Here is a 17,150-nt window from a genome sequence, read left to right as displayed (position 1 = left end):
AAAAAAAAATCCTATAGAATTCCAATGCTTCAGCCTTATTCCAATGGGGAGTTGCATTATGCTTATCTAATTCCCTGTTCTTTCACTTGGAAATGATGGTGTTCTTCACTTCTTCCTGGTAATTGCTGTACAATGCTAAAAAGCTGCCAAGTTCCACGCCAGGACTCATTATATTTAGTAATGATGGAAAAATTACTATCTATGGTGCATTTTATGTTTGAAATGAACTGGCCTTCACAACAATGCAGATGTGCGTCCGTGTAGATCCAGTTGCTGAATCGACTCCTAAATGAAACCGGCTGGATGTTTTGAATGAAGGATAGACAGCTGGGAGTGAGATCTAATGCAGAAGATGAAGTTTCCTGAAAAATGACAGTAAGAGACTCTAACAGAGGGAAATTTTATTGCTAACAATGTCAGTTTAATTTTCAGATCTATTTTGCCACAATTCCCTGTTGTTCACCTCGCTTGCATAGGAGAGTTTTACTCTTTCCAGCTCTCTTAATTTTTAATATTGTACAGCAGTGACTTAGCCACTTGTTGTAAATGTGATTCCTTTTTTAGATTCTATCTAGTGTAGAATAGTTTATTTTAAAATTTATTTTCTCTAGGGAAGGGTAATTCCCTCGAGAAGGGTGCGCAGTTTCCTCAAAATTTACCATATGCTTTTCATCTTCAGTAAAGCAATTGCAGTAGAAATAGTGAATTTTGCAGTTTAAATCTTGTGAGCTGTGAAGAATCGGAGAGAGGCCTGATGAAGAACACTAGTTAAAATGATAGATACTCAAAACTCTTTTCCCTCCTAGAGCAAACTGCTTCCAAGAAGTAGCTCAAGAGGGACTATTGAAAACATTATTGTTGCTTTTCATGTTATAGGCCTTGAACCTACAAACACTTGTGCATGTAAATAACTTTATATAGGTAAGTAAATGCTTTGAACTCAGAAAGGCTCCTCGCGTACAGGAAGTTTTTTATGTGTGTAAGTGCCTGTAAGATTAACTGTAGTTAATGCTTGATTAACGTTTTAATCCTCCATGGTTGTGCAGTCCTACGGACAATCCAGGGGGAGCTTCAGATGACATACCTCAGGACTTGCGCGTGTAAATTAAGTCTTGGCTCACTAGTTAGACTAATTTTATTTTTTTAAGTTTCAAGATGATATGAATAAGCTTGTTTTTAAGCTTACAAACAAAAGACAAAGCTGCTTCATTCAAAACAAGAAGTCTTAGTTTGGGATAGATGTTGCTGTTTTGATTTATTTTTCTACAAAAAAATATTGAAGTTAATTCACAAAATTTTAAATTCTCTTTTCCATCTTTTTGAGCTGTAAAGAATGAGGAGAAGTTAAGGGAATGTAGAAATACAATATCGTATTTTTTAAAATAACCCCAGTCTTTGTTTTTCTCATTCAGCAGTTTACCAAAATCAGCATTAATTTACAGAAGGTTTCAGTTAATGTAACATCACTGCTTTTTATAACAGGATACGTGACAAAACCCAAATTCCACAGAAGCTGGGAAGAGGTTTTTATTAACTCTCCTGGAAACTGATTTAAATCCCATATAAATTATAGGACTCCTAACTATAGGAATTACAGGAATTCTTCATATGACATTCTTCAATCTGGGTTATAACTGTGCCTGTAGCACGGTATCTGCAATTGCAGTAAGTTTTTTCAACGAATTATTACTCAACTCTTGAACTGAGAAGCGAAGTTCGTGTCGGTACTGGCAAGTGATGGATTTAATGAAAGTTTTGAGGAGGTCTCTGGGGTTATAGATGAATTAATAGGTGGGCATGGATAAGACATTATGAAGAACTAGGATTAGGAAAATGCATCCTGCAGGATTGGTGAAGCAAAAGAAGCAGTAATAGGACTGAGCTTTTACACGTAGGGATCAATGGTTAGCATGGCCCTTTTTGTCTGGAGAAGTCAAGTTTTATTGTAGTAGTTGGCAATAGTCTGCTTTTCAGTGCTGGAGGAAAACTGTGCTGAGCTCATCTAGCTAATTGTGCTGTGTGCAAGCAAAGAGGTTCTTGCTGATTTTCTGGGTTTATCTGATTCGAAGCCACCTTTCCTCTTCTCTTTATCTCCACACCTTTCTAACAAAACCTTAAAGCAATTTTTTGTTATTTAGTACGTGTTTGCCAATCTTTGGATTTAGATAGAAATACCGCTACGCTAGCCGGAGGCTTTGGGTTTGTTTATTTTGCTTACTTATATGTATGCACGCTTGGAGGACCAGCAAGTAACCATGCCTGAAATTCGCCCCCGTGCAGTGTAAACATTTAAACTTTATGATCCTTGTACGAGCCCTGTATGGAAAGGTGAATTTCAGCCTCTATAAACATAAAGTGCCGCTGTGTTATTAGAGTTGCCTCTCCCCATTTGCCATCATCTTTGAACCCCTTCTCAGTCCTTAAGCTTCCTTTTAGAGTCCAGGCAAATGTCATTCTCTTCTCCTCTTTCTCGTACTGACCTCTGGTTATATTAGAAAATAAAATTAATCTCAAGGGGAAAATAGCACTTAAAATTATTACTACTGTTTAGCTTACTAAAGTGATTTGCTCTCCCTGACCTGTCTCAGGCTGATCCTTGTACAAATTAAATCAGCACACGAAACGGCACTTGGAAACTCCAGATCCTGAATCTCACAGCTTCTGAATCTTCAGAGTGTCACAGGCAATTCAAAGCCAAACATAGTGGTTTAGCTGTCTCTTCAGATGCCAGCCAGATTTTTTTTAAGGCCCGTGATCCTCCGTTCTTCTTGTTGAGTGAATGTCTAAGCCAGTTAACTGTTCTGCTGCCAGGTAAGCATGTGCTGAAATGTTTTGCTGAATGGGAGCTGGAGAAAAGTTTGCAGCAACTTCCAAGTGCATCCTCTGTTGTCAGGGGGTTAATGTCATCTCTGACCTTCAACAGTTTCTCATTAAGCGTTCTAAAACATGAACTGCTATCGGCTGCCTGTTCTTCGCTTTAATTTGATAGGTTTCATCAGCACGCTGAAGGAGATAGCTTGTGGATGTACCCAAATGCCATTACATTTCTCTGAGGCTTACATACTACCCTTTCTTGGCCATGTCTGTAGAGCTCAGTGCAGTAGATGAGGCAGCCCAGTGAGCCCCGAGAGAGCTGCATGTCCACACAGCATGGTCAGAGATACCGGCTCAGTGTGGCTGCAACAACGTCTTGTTAATTAGTTCTGCCTTTAAACAGCAAATTAGTGTAGGTGTTGAGCCTATACGGCAGAGATGTGGCTGTACTGTTTTCAGTTTCAGAGCTTGCTCAAACCACACTAATTTGAGCGTCTCTCCTGGACTCTCTGTTGCATGGTGCAGATACATCCTTAAAGCCCAACTGCTCAAGCAAATTGAGGTAGAAGATGGGACACACAGGTTGTGTCACTCACTAACAAAATTCATTGCATGATTAGGCTCTAACATCATCACCTTTCTGGCCTTGCTGGCGTGCAGGATACCGCAAGGATGACATATGCTGCTTTTTCATTTGAACTCCTTCCCATCCAATTCAACAGATCCATATCAATGTCTGTGCAATTTAAACATTAACATTACAGACTGTATGACAACAATTTGTTCATCTTGTGGTGACCTCTTGTGGAGTCACTTAGAAATAAGGCATGGTCTGTTATGTGCAGTACGTTCCGGGGAGAAAAAGGCAAGAGCCCAAATCCAACATGTTCTCAGGCTTGGAAAGATGGTCAGCCTGTGCTGAAGGACACCTAGTCTCCTGCAGGTTCTTTGTGTGCCAGTTTCATAGAAGGTTCTTTTGCTTGTATCTCTGTACTCTCTCCACACACTGTCCTTTTGCTTCATAAAAAGCAACCTGTCCTTGACTCTTAATCATGGAACTTACCTTTAAAGGATTAGTGTTAAAAAAAAAGAAAGTACGTTATAAAAGTATATCTGCACCTTATGAGAAAGATCCCAGCTATTGTGCCACCCCATTTTTTACATTGTCATTCTGCACATATGGTAGACATCAGTGTGGCTGCTAAGCTTTCAAGGTGCAACTAGGTGTGAATTGTTTAAAACAGGACTGCCACCAAGTTAATATTGAAGTTTGCATTTTGAAAATCCAAAAGTGATTGTTCTTCACTCCCTGCCCAAATCTAATGCATAAAGTTGAAACCTTCCATGCCGTTTACATTATCTCTCGTGCCGATTCTGCTCAAAATCAACCTTTATTTTTCATTAATTCTTGCAAGGCTTGAAGCTGTTCTCAGTGAAACCAGTTGCCAAGCTGATTGCAGAAGTCGGATCAAATCTGTAGCATGATTTCCCCCATACTTTTTTACTGCCCTAGGTCCAAGACATTCCTGTCCCGTGCAAGCTACAGTAACTACGGCAAGCATTGACCTGTAGGAAAATTAACCCAACTTCCTCTCCGTACATGGAAAAGCTAGAAATGTTGTGTACTGAATAGTGTGTTGAGAAATATTATTGATTATTCGGAGTTTCATGTGGTGGGCTATTCCACTCTTCTCTTCATTGAGACCGGTTTATTCTTACACTCACACAAAGCTGCGATAATGAAAAAGCCCCTATGACCTATTATCAGAGGTATCCCCTTTGCAAAGAGGGTTCTGAAAACACCCACTCAAATCAAGGGTTTTTTTTAGGTTTTTGTTTGTTTTTAGCTTTATTATTTGGTCACCAAGCAAGAGGTTTGCTGGGTTTTTTAAGCTTGGGGGAGAATATGAATGTCATAAATATTTCATTTTCATAGCACATCTTGCATTGTTCCTCACTCTCAGACCTTGCCAGCAGTCAACACAGTAGTAAATTTCAGCACCTGTGGACCTTTTTTCAGTAATTTATGATTTCCATTAGATTTCCATTAGAGATGGACTAAAATGGTTTAGAAAAGTGCTAGCACCTTCAACCATACGGATTTTGCCTGTCTCTAAGCAAGAGGTGTTGTATTTTGCTGCCCGTGCTTACGCTTGCTGCCAAAGGTTCAGGTTTTCGGTTTGAACTATCTGATCTCCCTGCCAGCCCAAACGCCTCTTTGAGAAAAGGGGCACCGTATTTGAGAAGGGGAAAATAGTCAGTGAGAAGAAGCGTTGCTCTTTCTTCCGCTCTGCCCTACGAGCTTAACGCTGGCAGTTCAGCTCGCGGTGAGTGTGCCCAGGGACTGCCTGTGCTGTCATTACAAGTGTCTGCATTTTCTACAAACCCAGTAGAAACACTTTTTTCTGTTAGCAACGCTCCACCTTGGGCTTTGTGCAGTGCCTCGCCCCTCCTTCACGGCTCTCCATATTATGCAGTTGTGGTCTGGTACAGGGTTTTATTGGTTTGTTTTTTTGTTCTAATGTTGCCAGGGAATATTCTGGAGAGAGGCTTTGTAGAAAGCAGGTAAGAAGTTTGAGTTAGTTTGATTAACAGATTGGCTTGATATTCCCTCCAGGTCTAATGCCAACTAACAGGCAGCCAGTGTTCTTTCCAGAACTAGTTTTGAACCTGGAAAATCTCCCAGCTTTCAGCTCTCCATGCTTGCCACAAACTGAGTTATGGCTGCAAATAAATCACAGCAAATAATTTAGTCATGAATTGTCCATTGGCATTGTATCATAGCTTGAATATATTTCTCATAATAGCTCACGATAGTCCCATTGACATCCACTTGACTTTTATTAAGTTTTGCAGATTTCTCTCTCATGTGTGAGGCTGCGATTGGCATATGATTCTAGCAGCTGATTCAAGCACTGAATATTAGACCAGATATTGGATGAAATATTGTACTCATGATGTTTTCTGGAAGTTGTTCTTGGGGTGAGTTTGCAATTTTGGTCATTCTGTCAGTTCTGTATTCTATTTTAGGTATTAATTATTTTAAGYAGCTGTAGTACATACAGCCACCACCCTTATAGGAAACTTTTCTTTTGTTGCCATCCTTCTACCACCCTTCAGCATTGTCATATAAGCAATAGGGTGCTCGAAGGTGCGTGGGGCATGCTGAGATAACGTCATACTCTGAGTGCATTTCACARTGGTTTCCAGCAAGCTGAGGAGTGACATTATCTCAGCAGGACACCTGCCCTTCACCCCTTCCATATGGGGACCCACCTCTGAAAGGTCAACACTTGGAGTTTAAAATAATATTGAAGCCATTGCTATTCGGAATTCAAAGAAAAAAGGGAGTGAATGTCAGATAGCCATGAAATTCATGAAACCCATTACTCCCGACAAATGACAACTGGCCTGAGAGATACACTTAGATATTAAGTAAATTTTTTTAAAAAAGAACATTCTGCAGGACATTTTAATATGTAGCCCAAGTGCAGAGGGGAGGAAGGTTACAGTTTTCGTTATAATGGAGTAATTTGTTTGTTCATAAAACGCATAGGTGGGTGAGTTCACACACTGAGTACTTCTGTTCCTGCCTTCRGCTTCCTTTAGTACTTTCATTTCTATCTGCTACTTCTTAGCATACAGCATCTTTTGGAGTAGCAGGAGACCTACTTCAAAGGTAGTACAAATGATGTCAGAGACAGAGCCRAGCAAACTGTGTGAACTAGCTGATGCATCTGATCCGGTGTAGCATATCTTCCTTTCAATGGAGCATCTACCATGCATTTTGAGGGAGAAGTATTATGAAATTATTATTTTTTGCAAATCTTATTTTCTAACCTGTAACCTAAAACTGAKAATGCACTTCTGTGAGGTTAGAAAYGGTCAAATAAGTCATACAGTTGATTTTCTTTTCCCTTGTATGAAGAATGTAACTCTAGATCCCAGTTCTTGAAAAAAATGTTGTTTTTTGAAAATGAATTTGAAACATAACTTCCACACATATTTGATGCCATGAAATTTGCTCTGTTTTACTCTTTCTATTACTAAAACTTGGTAACAGAGATACYAAAGGTAAAAGATCTGATTCACCACTGGTTTCCTTGATTTTGCTGTTCCGGCAACTCCAGTGAAATCAGTGGAGTACCAGCAGCACAAACCGTGCCGTGCGGAGCTATGCCAAGGCGTGTTAGTTTGAACAGACTTCAGGACATCAGCTGGCTGGTGGATGGGAGTTTATCAGTGGTCAGATACACCTCTGAGTTGCTGGGTAATGCAGATGTTCAGTGCAACAAAAAGTGRAAGGCAGTTGTTCTGGCAAACAAATTCAAAAAGCGTCTGAGTGAGCAGGTAGCAGAACATCTGCAGATACCTTTCTTAACCTTTTTGTTCTAGCAAGGTCCTGCCGCTCTGCCCATTGCTGTCATTCCTGAACATTTTGCAGGTACTGAAAGAAAATACAAGGCCCTTTGTTTTTATCATTATCTCTATCACAAGATTCTCAGATTTGACCAAAGTGGTGAATCTGATTTTGTTACATTTCTGGCTTAGAAGCTAAGCTAAGAGAGCTTGGCTGTATTCTGATGAGTACTGTGTCTTAAAAATCGCAAAGGAATCAAAACTGTAATTCTCTTGGGAGTCTTCCATTAGTTATCACAATAACAGGTTCTTAATCRTAAATGCCCTTACGCTCATAATTCATTTCTTACTAAGTTTGTTCTAAAAGTATATGTTATTTCCAAGACTGCCTAATAGAAAGAAAATTGCAGTAGCAGTTATCAAAGGGACACTGTAACAATAGCTGTCAAAATTGCATCATCTTAGTAGTGAATTAAGAATTTTTGACCTGTTTTCTTCTACAGGRGAAGTATTGCCATTCAGCTTCTCTTACTGATAAATTTCCAGAGACCCTGAGCTGGGGATTACTTTCTAATAATTAACATTCCCATTTCATGTGTTATCTTTCCTACCATGGTTTGAAACATTGTAGAATGTATCAACAAAATTTTGTAAAAATTCAGTTTGTAGTTGGAAACATAGAATTAGTCAAGCCAGAAAGTAGGAAAGAATTTGTTTTCAGGGTCAAAATATTCTTCRTATATGTGCRTGCGTGTGTGCATGCACGTGTCTGTCTAAGGTAAGTCTTGCTTTCAGCATGCCACCGTGCTGGTGCTGATTTCCCTGTTGTGTGGTTTGTCCTGGCCAGAAGGTTGGCCATGTCACATCACAGTAGAGTGTTACTGCAGGCAAGTGTTCTTCCTCGGTTTTCTATGAAACTATTTAATTCATAAAGCTTTGATGTTTAAACTGGTCCTGACCTTCTGTGAGCACTTCCAAAAAGGAAAATGAGCCGCTTGGAAAAATACRACGACTTAAATATAGCAATTTGGGGCACATGTTAGAGTCACCCTGAACTTGTGTTGACTTCTTCGTGTCTTTGAGGGTTATTTCCTGATTAACTTATAACTGGAGAAAGGTGTTAATTTTCAAGACTTCAGGAATTTCTGTTCATTGATCTGTCTTTGAAACATTGTTCCTGTTACAAGAAGAATTCATCAAAACACAGGGAGCTGCTCTAAAAACAGGGTATAAAAGACTTTGATTAACTTTATTTTGGCTTTTACTTAACTCTAATGAGTAAAATGATTAATTGAATAACAGCCTTTGGTTTCACTGTAGTTGATGGTCCATAACAGCTCCCCTGGTTCCAGTAGTTTATAATTTAGCTGTCAAAATATTCTCTAGGTTAGATCTTGGCAAGAAAGGTCTTGACTTTACTATTTTTTTCTGTCGTTAATGAAGCAAATCTACTTCAACTATTTGTAAGTTGTTGAAGTCAGCTGAAAATATCACACTTCAAAATAAGTGCTCAGTTGGTGTCAGGTTGTTGTTATTTCTTGGGGATTACAATATAATATATCATTCCAAGATATTTTAAGCCWCCAACTTACCTTTATTATGACTTTATATAGGCTAGAACATACACATACTGTCAAAGATTTTCAGGTGAGAGGAAAGTCTCTACTGTGTATTAATGGTACGTTTTGGAGTAGTTGAATTTGGCAAATTTGTTTCTTGATCACCCATCTATTGCCTAAGTGRGGCAATACCCCGGATATGTGGGGTAGCATGTAGTCCACGGGAAAAAAATCATACCTGTACAAAGGGTCAACTTTTTAAAGCAACTCTTTTCTTTCCTTGCTGTAATTTCTTTGATTTTCCATCTAAAACCTACTGTTAAAAGCAGTTATATTTTTAAGGCTAATTTATCTCATATTATGATTGCTTGGCTTTTTCTTTTTCTTTTTTTTTTTTTTTTTTTTTTGGTAATTAACAAGATTTGATGAATTCTGCTAGGAATATTTCCCTCCAGTTACATACCCCTCTACAAGTGTTGTTTAAAAAAACAGAAAACAAATTGAGTTCGCTTCGTTAGTATTTTCTACCTGTTTTCCAGAAAAAAAAGGGAGGGGGGAATTGTTTCCTGCAATGTTAATTTTGAAGGTAAATATCTCAGTTCCTATTTTCACTTACTAGGTGTGTGTTCAACAATCTTTGTTTTGTTTTTTATTTCTAGTGGAATTTTGCCATAATTTCTGTGCTTCAAAGGGAATGTGCAATTAAATATGAAGACTTCATTGTTTCTATTAAGTCAGATCCTGTAAGGTGCTAACTCCTGTCAGATTCTTTAATTTTTACTGATATCAGAAGATGCTTATTTTAGTGCAGACCTCTATACCTTGCTGTATTTTTATTCACTAAGCTTAATAAGATACTAGTCTAAGGATATCCCAACAGAAAAATTCTACAGAAGAAAAGATCCTTCATAAATGCAAGACAGTATTATTCTACAAAAAAAAGCCCCCTAAATTTCCTACTAGGAAGAAAAATCTGTGTAATTCTATGTACATTTCTACATGTGAACCTAATCCTTCTGCAGCTAAAATTAAAAGCTGTAGTGCCAAGGTTTATTAAAGCAAAGGAAAGGATTGCATACATGTTATACCCTACAAACATCCTTTTTCATACTACAGTAAAATGTAAAATAAAACTGTTTGAACTTCTCTACGTCAAAACTGCCCTTTTTGTGCAACATCACTTCTTAAAAAGAAGGTCTAACTCTGGTCTCTGTAAAACTATCTTGAGAGAGGATAATCGAAGTCTGCCCGAAGCTTGTCCATAGACTAGGACTGCTGATAGCAAGACCATGCAGTGAGACGCTGAGCCTTTTYCTGACTTATGTTGGCAGATTCATAGTACGGGCATGGTTATTTGAAGATTTAGTGACAAAACTGAATTGAAAATTGTTGTCTTGAGTTACGGGGAGTTCACTTAAAACAGTATCTGAATTACCAGTGGCTTCTAGCTGTAGGCTTAAGAAAAATTTCCTTGAGGGAGGCTTTTAATGAACCTTCAGGTTTGAAGTGAGCTGATGAGATCAAGCTGTAAAGCAGGCTCAGACACATGTTTCTCAAGCTTATGCAYGATGACGTTATACTTCATTCCTCACCAGCAACATTTCCAAAGCAGTTTATGGTTCCTCTTGAGGACTGGCTGTTAATCCTGCCAAATTGTGTCAGATGTGGGAACTCCGGGACCTAACGTGATGCAAGCTGGAGAGCATGAATTTCCCAAAATTCATCAGTTCGTTTCACTTGTGAATGTGAAAACTTGACTGTCTCATAAGCTACTACATTTTTGAACTCTCAGTTGACAATATTTAAATATTCAGACATTACCAACTAGGCTTTTCTATCGGGCTATTTGAAGAAGTCCACAGAGTCAGTGTGATTAGTACTGTTGCTGAGCTGAAACGTGAAAAGTGTGTGTGCAACATCTRTGGGCAATGTGAACTCTACAGTTAATAAGTTTAGGGAGTATGGGGGTATTTAGTCAGTAATTTAATGTAAGATTCAATATTTAAGTCCAAGAAGAAGCCTTGAGAATCTTAATCTTATTAAACTCCTACCTCAATTACGTGATCAAAGACACTGCAAGTATTTGTCTCTAAGACTTTGCGAGTATCATTTTCAAAGTCACTCAGCACTGGCCTAATTCTCCTTCCAYAGGGAGTTCGACTGTTGACTTCAGTTGAAGTAAGTTTAGATCAACACGGAGTTATTTTGAAAAATCCTCCCTGATACTTTATCTGAACTGAAGCATTGGACGCTTTTGAGGTTAACCCATCATTGTGTTGGAACCATCGCTGTGTTTTGCAGTTTCTTTTCTGCCTGTTCTCAGCTGAAGTTGTTTCCAATGGAGAAGAAAAAAAAAATCAAAGTAATTTCATTTTCTTTCCTTTCTGTTTAGCAACTAGAATAGGCAGCAAATTTTGTACGGTGGGTTATCTATGTATAATGATGACAATTGTCTCTGTGGATCAGATCTATGGTATAATTCTTGTTCTTTGATTTCCCATTTGGTTATGATAGAGAGAGGTGGTAAATGAGAGGTGATTCCTTGGGTTTTCGTTTTGTGTAGCTAGTTGTTCTTTTTAAATTACCGCATATCTGGTTTTCCCACAGTGACATGTGATAGTGTGGCGGTACTGTTAAGAGAGCTCCTCTCTTCTTTAGTGAGACTTTGTACCTAAAGTAAAAGCATCTTTCTACCTGATTTTGGCTGATGAACCAGAGTTTTGGAAAACTCTGARTGATCTACCTGGATTTGGAAACAGCCTCAGACAGCTTTTTTCTGATTTTGAATATAATTTTTGCGTTATATAGAAGCAGCTCAGAGAGGGTTCTCACGGTCTAAGTAGTAGGAATAAACTTCAGCAAGTTTAGAAGAAATTAGATGAAATATTAATGAGGTGGTGGTCATTTAGTTAGAAGCAATTCTTGTGCATATTGAGTATTGACATTTGCCATATGGAATTTGCAAAATAGAGCTAAACAGTATAAACCACTTCATTCTCATCTAATATAATAAGCCTTATAAATCAGAAGAATGTATATCCACCGAGAAGTCAGACCGCTACTGTGCCTTCAGTATGCCTTACCTCTTTAGTTCCATTTCCTTCTCGATGGTACATACAAATGCTGACTATCAAACTTTTTCTTGAGTGATTTCCCTATAACTTGGTTTACCCAAACTGTTAATTATAATCTACTGTATATTATGCAAATTATCAGCATCCTCTCAGCTTTTTCTTTTTCTTTTTTTTTTTTTTTTTTTCCCCTTTGCAGTATGCTCCAGTGGTGTTTCTTGGGTCTGTGTGGGTGAAGGATAATTTGACTGCCCTCTAGCACTCCGGGCTCTGGTATTGCACAATCAGGGAATCTGGTGTCACATTAAGGCAATTCTTATAATATAATCAAAGTTCGGATGTTGTACTGTCCTTTAGATGAAACAAACTAATGAAGTGTATTGACCCTCCTTGCGCACTTATGAAGCAAAATGACTAAGCGGTATTGAAACTACATGAAATACATTGACATTGATTGTGAAGTCTGTGTTCCCAGAGTCACTTTGGTAGCTGATTAAAGTGTCACATTGACAATATAGCCCCTTTTGAACAGGAAATTAATACCAGCCTGGTGGCAAGGAACGTTCTTCCAGACTGAAGCTTGCACTATCACCAATCCTCAGAAATGAATCAGAGGCGCAGCTATTCCAGTGTGGTGTACTGCTTTTGCTGATTATAACAAATATATTGAAATTGCAACCACCACAAGGAGAAAAAAAGCTTGTGACATTTTATGTTTATTCTCATGATTCAATATGCTTATTACTGATAGGAATTTCAACAAAGACTCAACATGAACTATGTATTTTCAGTCAGTTAAAGCTCCATTTAAAGCTTCATTGAAAGTACAAGTCACATGAACTGTGTGTCTTTTTAATCCATCTATCATCAGTGTGAATGCATGAAAGCCTTTGTTTTAGTATGTGGCTGATGTATGCACAAATTGGGGGAATTTCTATAGTTTGGGAGATACAGGCATGCAAAAAATGAGTGTATGTGTTTGACAGAGAGAAATTATGTATTCAGTGCAACATGCAGTACTAAAACGGAATGAGAGAAGCAGGTGGAGCAGCCGTAGAAGCTTAAAGCTTCTTGAGAATCGTTGAGATTTCGGGGCGCGTTTCTCCATCCCAGGAGCATCCTTTATAAACAGCCTGATGCAGGAGAAATTGAAGGAATGGAAAAGGAGCTGTGGCATGGGAAACAAATATTTATTCATTACTAAGTGAGAATCTAAAAGAGAAAATTATGCAGATGTAGAAAACAGACGGCAGTTCTATCCGGAGGAGATCAAATTCCAGGCCTCTCACCATCTTGATGTACAGTTCATCACTTTTTAAATAAAAGGAAGATGAATTTTTGAGCAGTGTGTTATCCAGCCCATGTTTTCTTTTTTGAAATGAACTTTGCAGTACAGTTTTAGTGAATAGAGCTATGCTGGTTTATACCTGCTGAGGCTCTGACTCAACAGGCCTTCGTGTCACCTTACACCTATTCCCAATGCCGAACTGCCTCAAACAGCTGTCTCTCCTTCAGTCTCTGCAATCCTCCAAAGCTCTTTACTTTATAAAACTCTCACTCTGAGCACAGCAGGTTACAGTTTCCTCTCCTAGGTCTTAGACTGGCCACTCAATTCATATCATGTGAGCCAGCTGCAAGCCAGATTTCCTTCACGTGTCTGTGCAGAGTTATGGAGGGGAACATGAAATGGGAAGGAACAGCCCTTATATGAGGTATGTAAGAGTAATGCTAGTGAATAGGCTAGCCAAAGAARATTGATGAAGGCTGAAAAAGTAAGGAGAAAAAGCAGGAATATAAATTTTTGCCTTGCAGTACAGTAAGGAACTTTAGTTCATTAACTTGAGAAGAAGCTTGGGGATTTCCAAAAGATGGCATAGAAGTACAAAGCATCAATATGACCATTAATAATAGGTTTTTTACAGATTAGCTGAGCAGATAATTCCTGCCTATTTATTTCTGTACCCAGAATCGAGCCTTCTCTTTCTATGCATAGCTGTTCTAAGTTGGGGCTGCCCAGGTAGAACCTCATAGAAAGATTTCTGTCAGAAAATGCCTAAATGAGCATAGTAGTGTTTTACAGAGGTGGGCTGACCGCAGAAACCAAGCAAGTCTCTGCTGGAACCACCCGCTTTCCAAGRAGCTAAAACCCTGCCTGATAGCCCTTGTATCAGGCTCTTGGGCACCTAGCAAGTCCTGGATGTGCCAGATGCAGGTAAGACGTGGAATCACCAGATCCAGGCACTGATGCTCCTAGGCTCCTCAGCAGTCAGTCTAGCCCAGCAGGTCCTCAAGTTGCAGGAGCATCCAGCTGCTTTTCAGTCTGCTCTGAAGGCTAATTCAGCTGGGAACTTTAAAGTGTTGGCCCTCAGCCTGCCCCAGCTCCAGGATACCTTGATAAGCAGGATCACATGATGGCTTTGATTCCTGACTTCAGAGCAATCTGCCATTTGGATCACCTGAGAGTTTGTGTCTGAAGTATCCATAACCCTGGGCTGTTCCTAGCCCCCTGCCGCCACAAAGCAGAATGATCCATCCATCCTGTGTTCAGTCTGGGTGATACGCTGGAGGGATCGAGAAGGTGGGAAGCTCCTCTCTTAACTTGCCTCTTCTGGAGTCTGTGGCTTCTTGTTCAAGAACATTGTTGTTACTCTCCGCACTGCTCCTGCTGTTGATCTTGGCCTTTGCTTCTGTGATTTCTGTTCCCTGCTGCACCGCTTAGGTGAACAATAAGTTCCATTTCCAGCAGTGGTCGGCCTCCTCTCTTACCCCTTGCCTGCAGGAATTTCTTTTGTTTGGTTTGATATTTTTAGTCACGCTGTGTTGTAATAATAAGAACAAGACCATGGGTATGCTAGATTCCAGCCTTCCTTCAGTTGCCGTGGCTTGCCTTCGTGCGTTGTTACTGCTTTGGATGAGCTACTGCTGCTGCAGCCCTACTCCTTGATTTCTGCTTCTTTAATACTGTTCCCTGCCTTACTACAAAGTGAACAGCGGTGCTTGTTCTCTCTGTCTGACATCTTGAATCCACCCACAAACCCGTTATTTTCTTTAACGGCCAAAACCAATGTAGGAGGGAGAAAAAAGAAATGAAAGAAATAAGAAGGAATAAAATCCTGTGCCCTTTGGATCAGCATYGCAGAAGGTGTTTGTGCACCTAGTKGGACATACAGATCCAGATGTGACTGTAAACTCTGTTTACATTGCACCCACGACGTGGTGCATTGAGAATGGAGTCATTTGATGGGCCCTGTGGGTCAGAATCAGTTAAAATCTCTGCTCTATAAGGAGTTGTTTCCTGTAGTCTTAACAGTTGAATGAAGCGGGTGGGACTGAGATGTGGATACGCTCATGAGAGCCATGTACATGGAAAGACAAGGCCTTAGGGAAAATAATGCAAAACATCCCACTTTGCTCGTCACCCTACAGCTGCCAAGATGCTTCATGTGGCATGGACTGGGTAGGGGCAGTCGGGGATTAAGACATGTTTTGCCAGCACCTTTGGTGTAGTTCTTGTGCCTGGTGGTAGTGTCAAGTTGCTCTGAACCAGCTGGTGTGAACACTGGCTGCTCTGAATCCTGAGTGCGGTTGTAACTGCCTAGTTTGTTCTGTCTACTGATAAAGCTCATACATTCACTTTTGTAACATACCCTTTCATTCCTCACTCTTTYCTCTTTCTCTCCCTCTTCCCTCCTTGCTTCACTCTGATAGAAGGCAGTGGGTAATAAATGTTCGTACAGTCCCAGTCTAAGAAGGTTCCCCAAAGTACTGCTTTTCAAACCTTTCCACTCTGTGACTTTAAATAACAAAAATGAGAAGGCCATCTGCTTGAGAATCCTGGCCCAAAATAGAGAAGCTGGAATATCCTTTGTTTTCCTCATTTTTAGGTTGAGAATGGTTAATTTTATGACAAGAGTAGTTTGTTTAGCCCTTTTAAAATATATATTCTGAATAAATAAAGCACTCTGAGTACTTCATCCGAAGGGAACTGGTAAACAAACTTGTCTGACCTACTTTTAAGATCTCTTTCATAGGACTTGCTGGGTGCAGTCTGGATCATGTCCTCTTGGCCTCTTCCCAAAACTGCACATTCAAATGTTATTTTAAAAACAGAAAATTCAATATTCTCTTACTTTATGAACAAGATTTATTTATGTGTGAGTGTATATAGATATACACATATAAAATTAACTGCCACATGCTTTATCCAGCTGTGGTTAGTCACTTGCTGTACAGTACAAGGCCCTTCCCTTTATATGTGGGTGCAGGCTCATGCAGGTCTTCTCGCTCTGTTTTGATGATGGTGAGCACAGAAGGGTAGCTATTTCATCTGTGTAATTCTTCACCTTTTGCACTACGGGATCTTCTTTGGAGAATACTGTGATATTTTACTGATTGCTCTTGTAAGCAATCCAAAAATCAAGGAATCTTATGTAGTTTTYTTTAATGCAGTCTGGATGATGAATTTACATCTATATATCAGAAACATTGTCTTCTGCCCTACATTACTAATGTCAGAAAATTGCCACTGTATAATTCATCAAAGTATTTCTATAGGCTCCCCCTTTATTATCTCTTCTCTTGCAAACGGTGTAATTTTCTTCATTCTATGTCAATGAGAGGAACTTTAATCTTGGATACTGCAGTATAAGGTGCTGTACATGTTAGAAGAATGGAAAGTAAGGAGGGGGTGGGCCTAGGAAAAAATACATATTAGGAGCCCTTTATTAGCAACTGCAAACATGGCAACAAATTTCTGTTTTAAAGTAGATTAAAAATTTTGCTTGAAACAGAAAATAGTCATGTATTGGAGTYTTTTTGTACTGCAACTGTTCTAATCAAAATTATTTCCTAAATTTTCTTTTCCACTGAAGAGTATATGCTGAATCCTAAGTTTTACTGCTCTAGAAATGTACGGAGCCATAAAGTGAATGGAAGTGTAAGTCTCAGTATCTCATAGACATACTGTACCTTTCAGCCTAGAATATCCTAAAGTATTTTTCACATGTAAAAAAACTGATATATAATTGCACCTGCTTCAGATATGAAATGCAGCAGTTGTTTAATGGTGCATGGAAACACTAGACAAGGGTATGGGGACAGAAAATGAAGAATACAATATCCAGCTGAAAATCCAGGTGGGATTTAGGATGGTAGGATGTAATTGCTTCAATTAGAATTTTGTGAGAATAATATATTTAATAGGTGCAATTCCTGGCCCTGTTGAAGTCAATGAGAGCGTTGCTGTTGATTACAAATGAGGTTGGAATTCCTTTCATATCTCTACCTTTATGAAAAGTTTAATGAAATACTGTAGTGAGAAAGGTTCCCATGATCTTTATTTTTCATC

The sequence above is a fragment of the Rhea americana genome, unplaced genomic scaffold (genome assembly GCF_003343005.1).
Source record: "Rhea americana isolate MKP2758 unplaced genomic scaffold, rheAme1 scaffold_28, whole genome shotgun sequence".
NCBI classification, from domain to species: Eukaryota; Metazoa; Chordata; class Aves; order Rheiformes; family Rheidae; genus Rhea; species Rhea americana.
The sequence above is the reverse complement of the archived record's forward strand: the minus strand, read 5'-3'. Positions refer to the sequence as shown.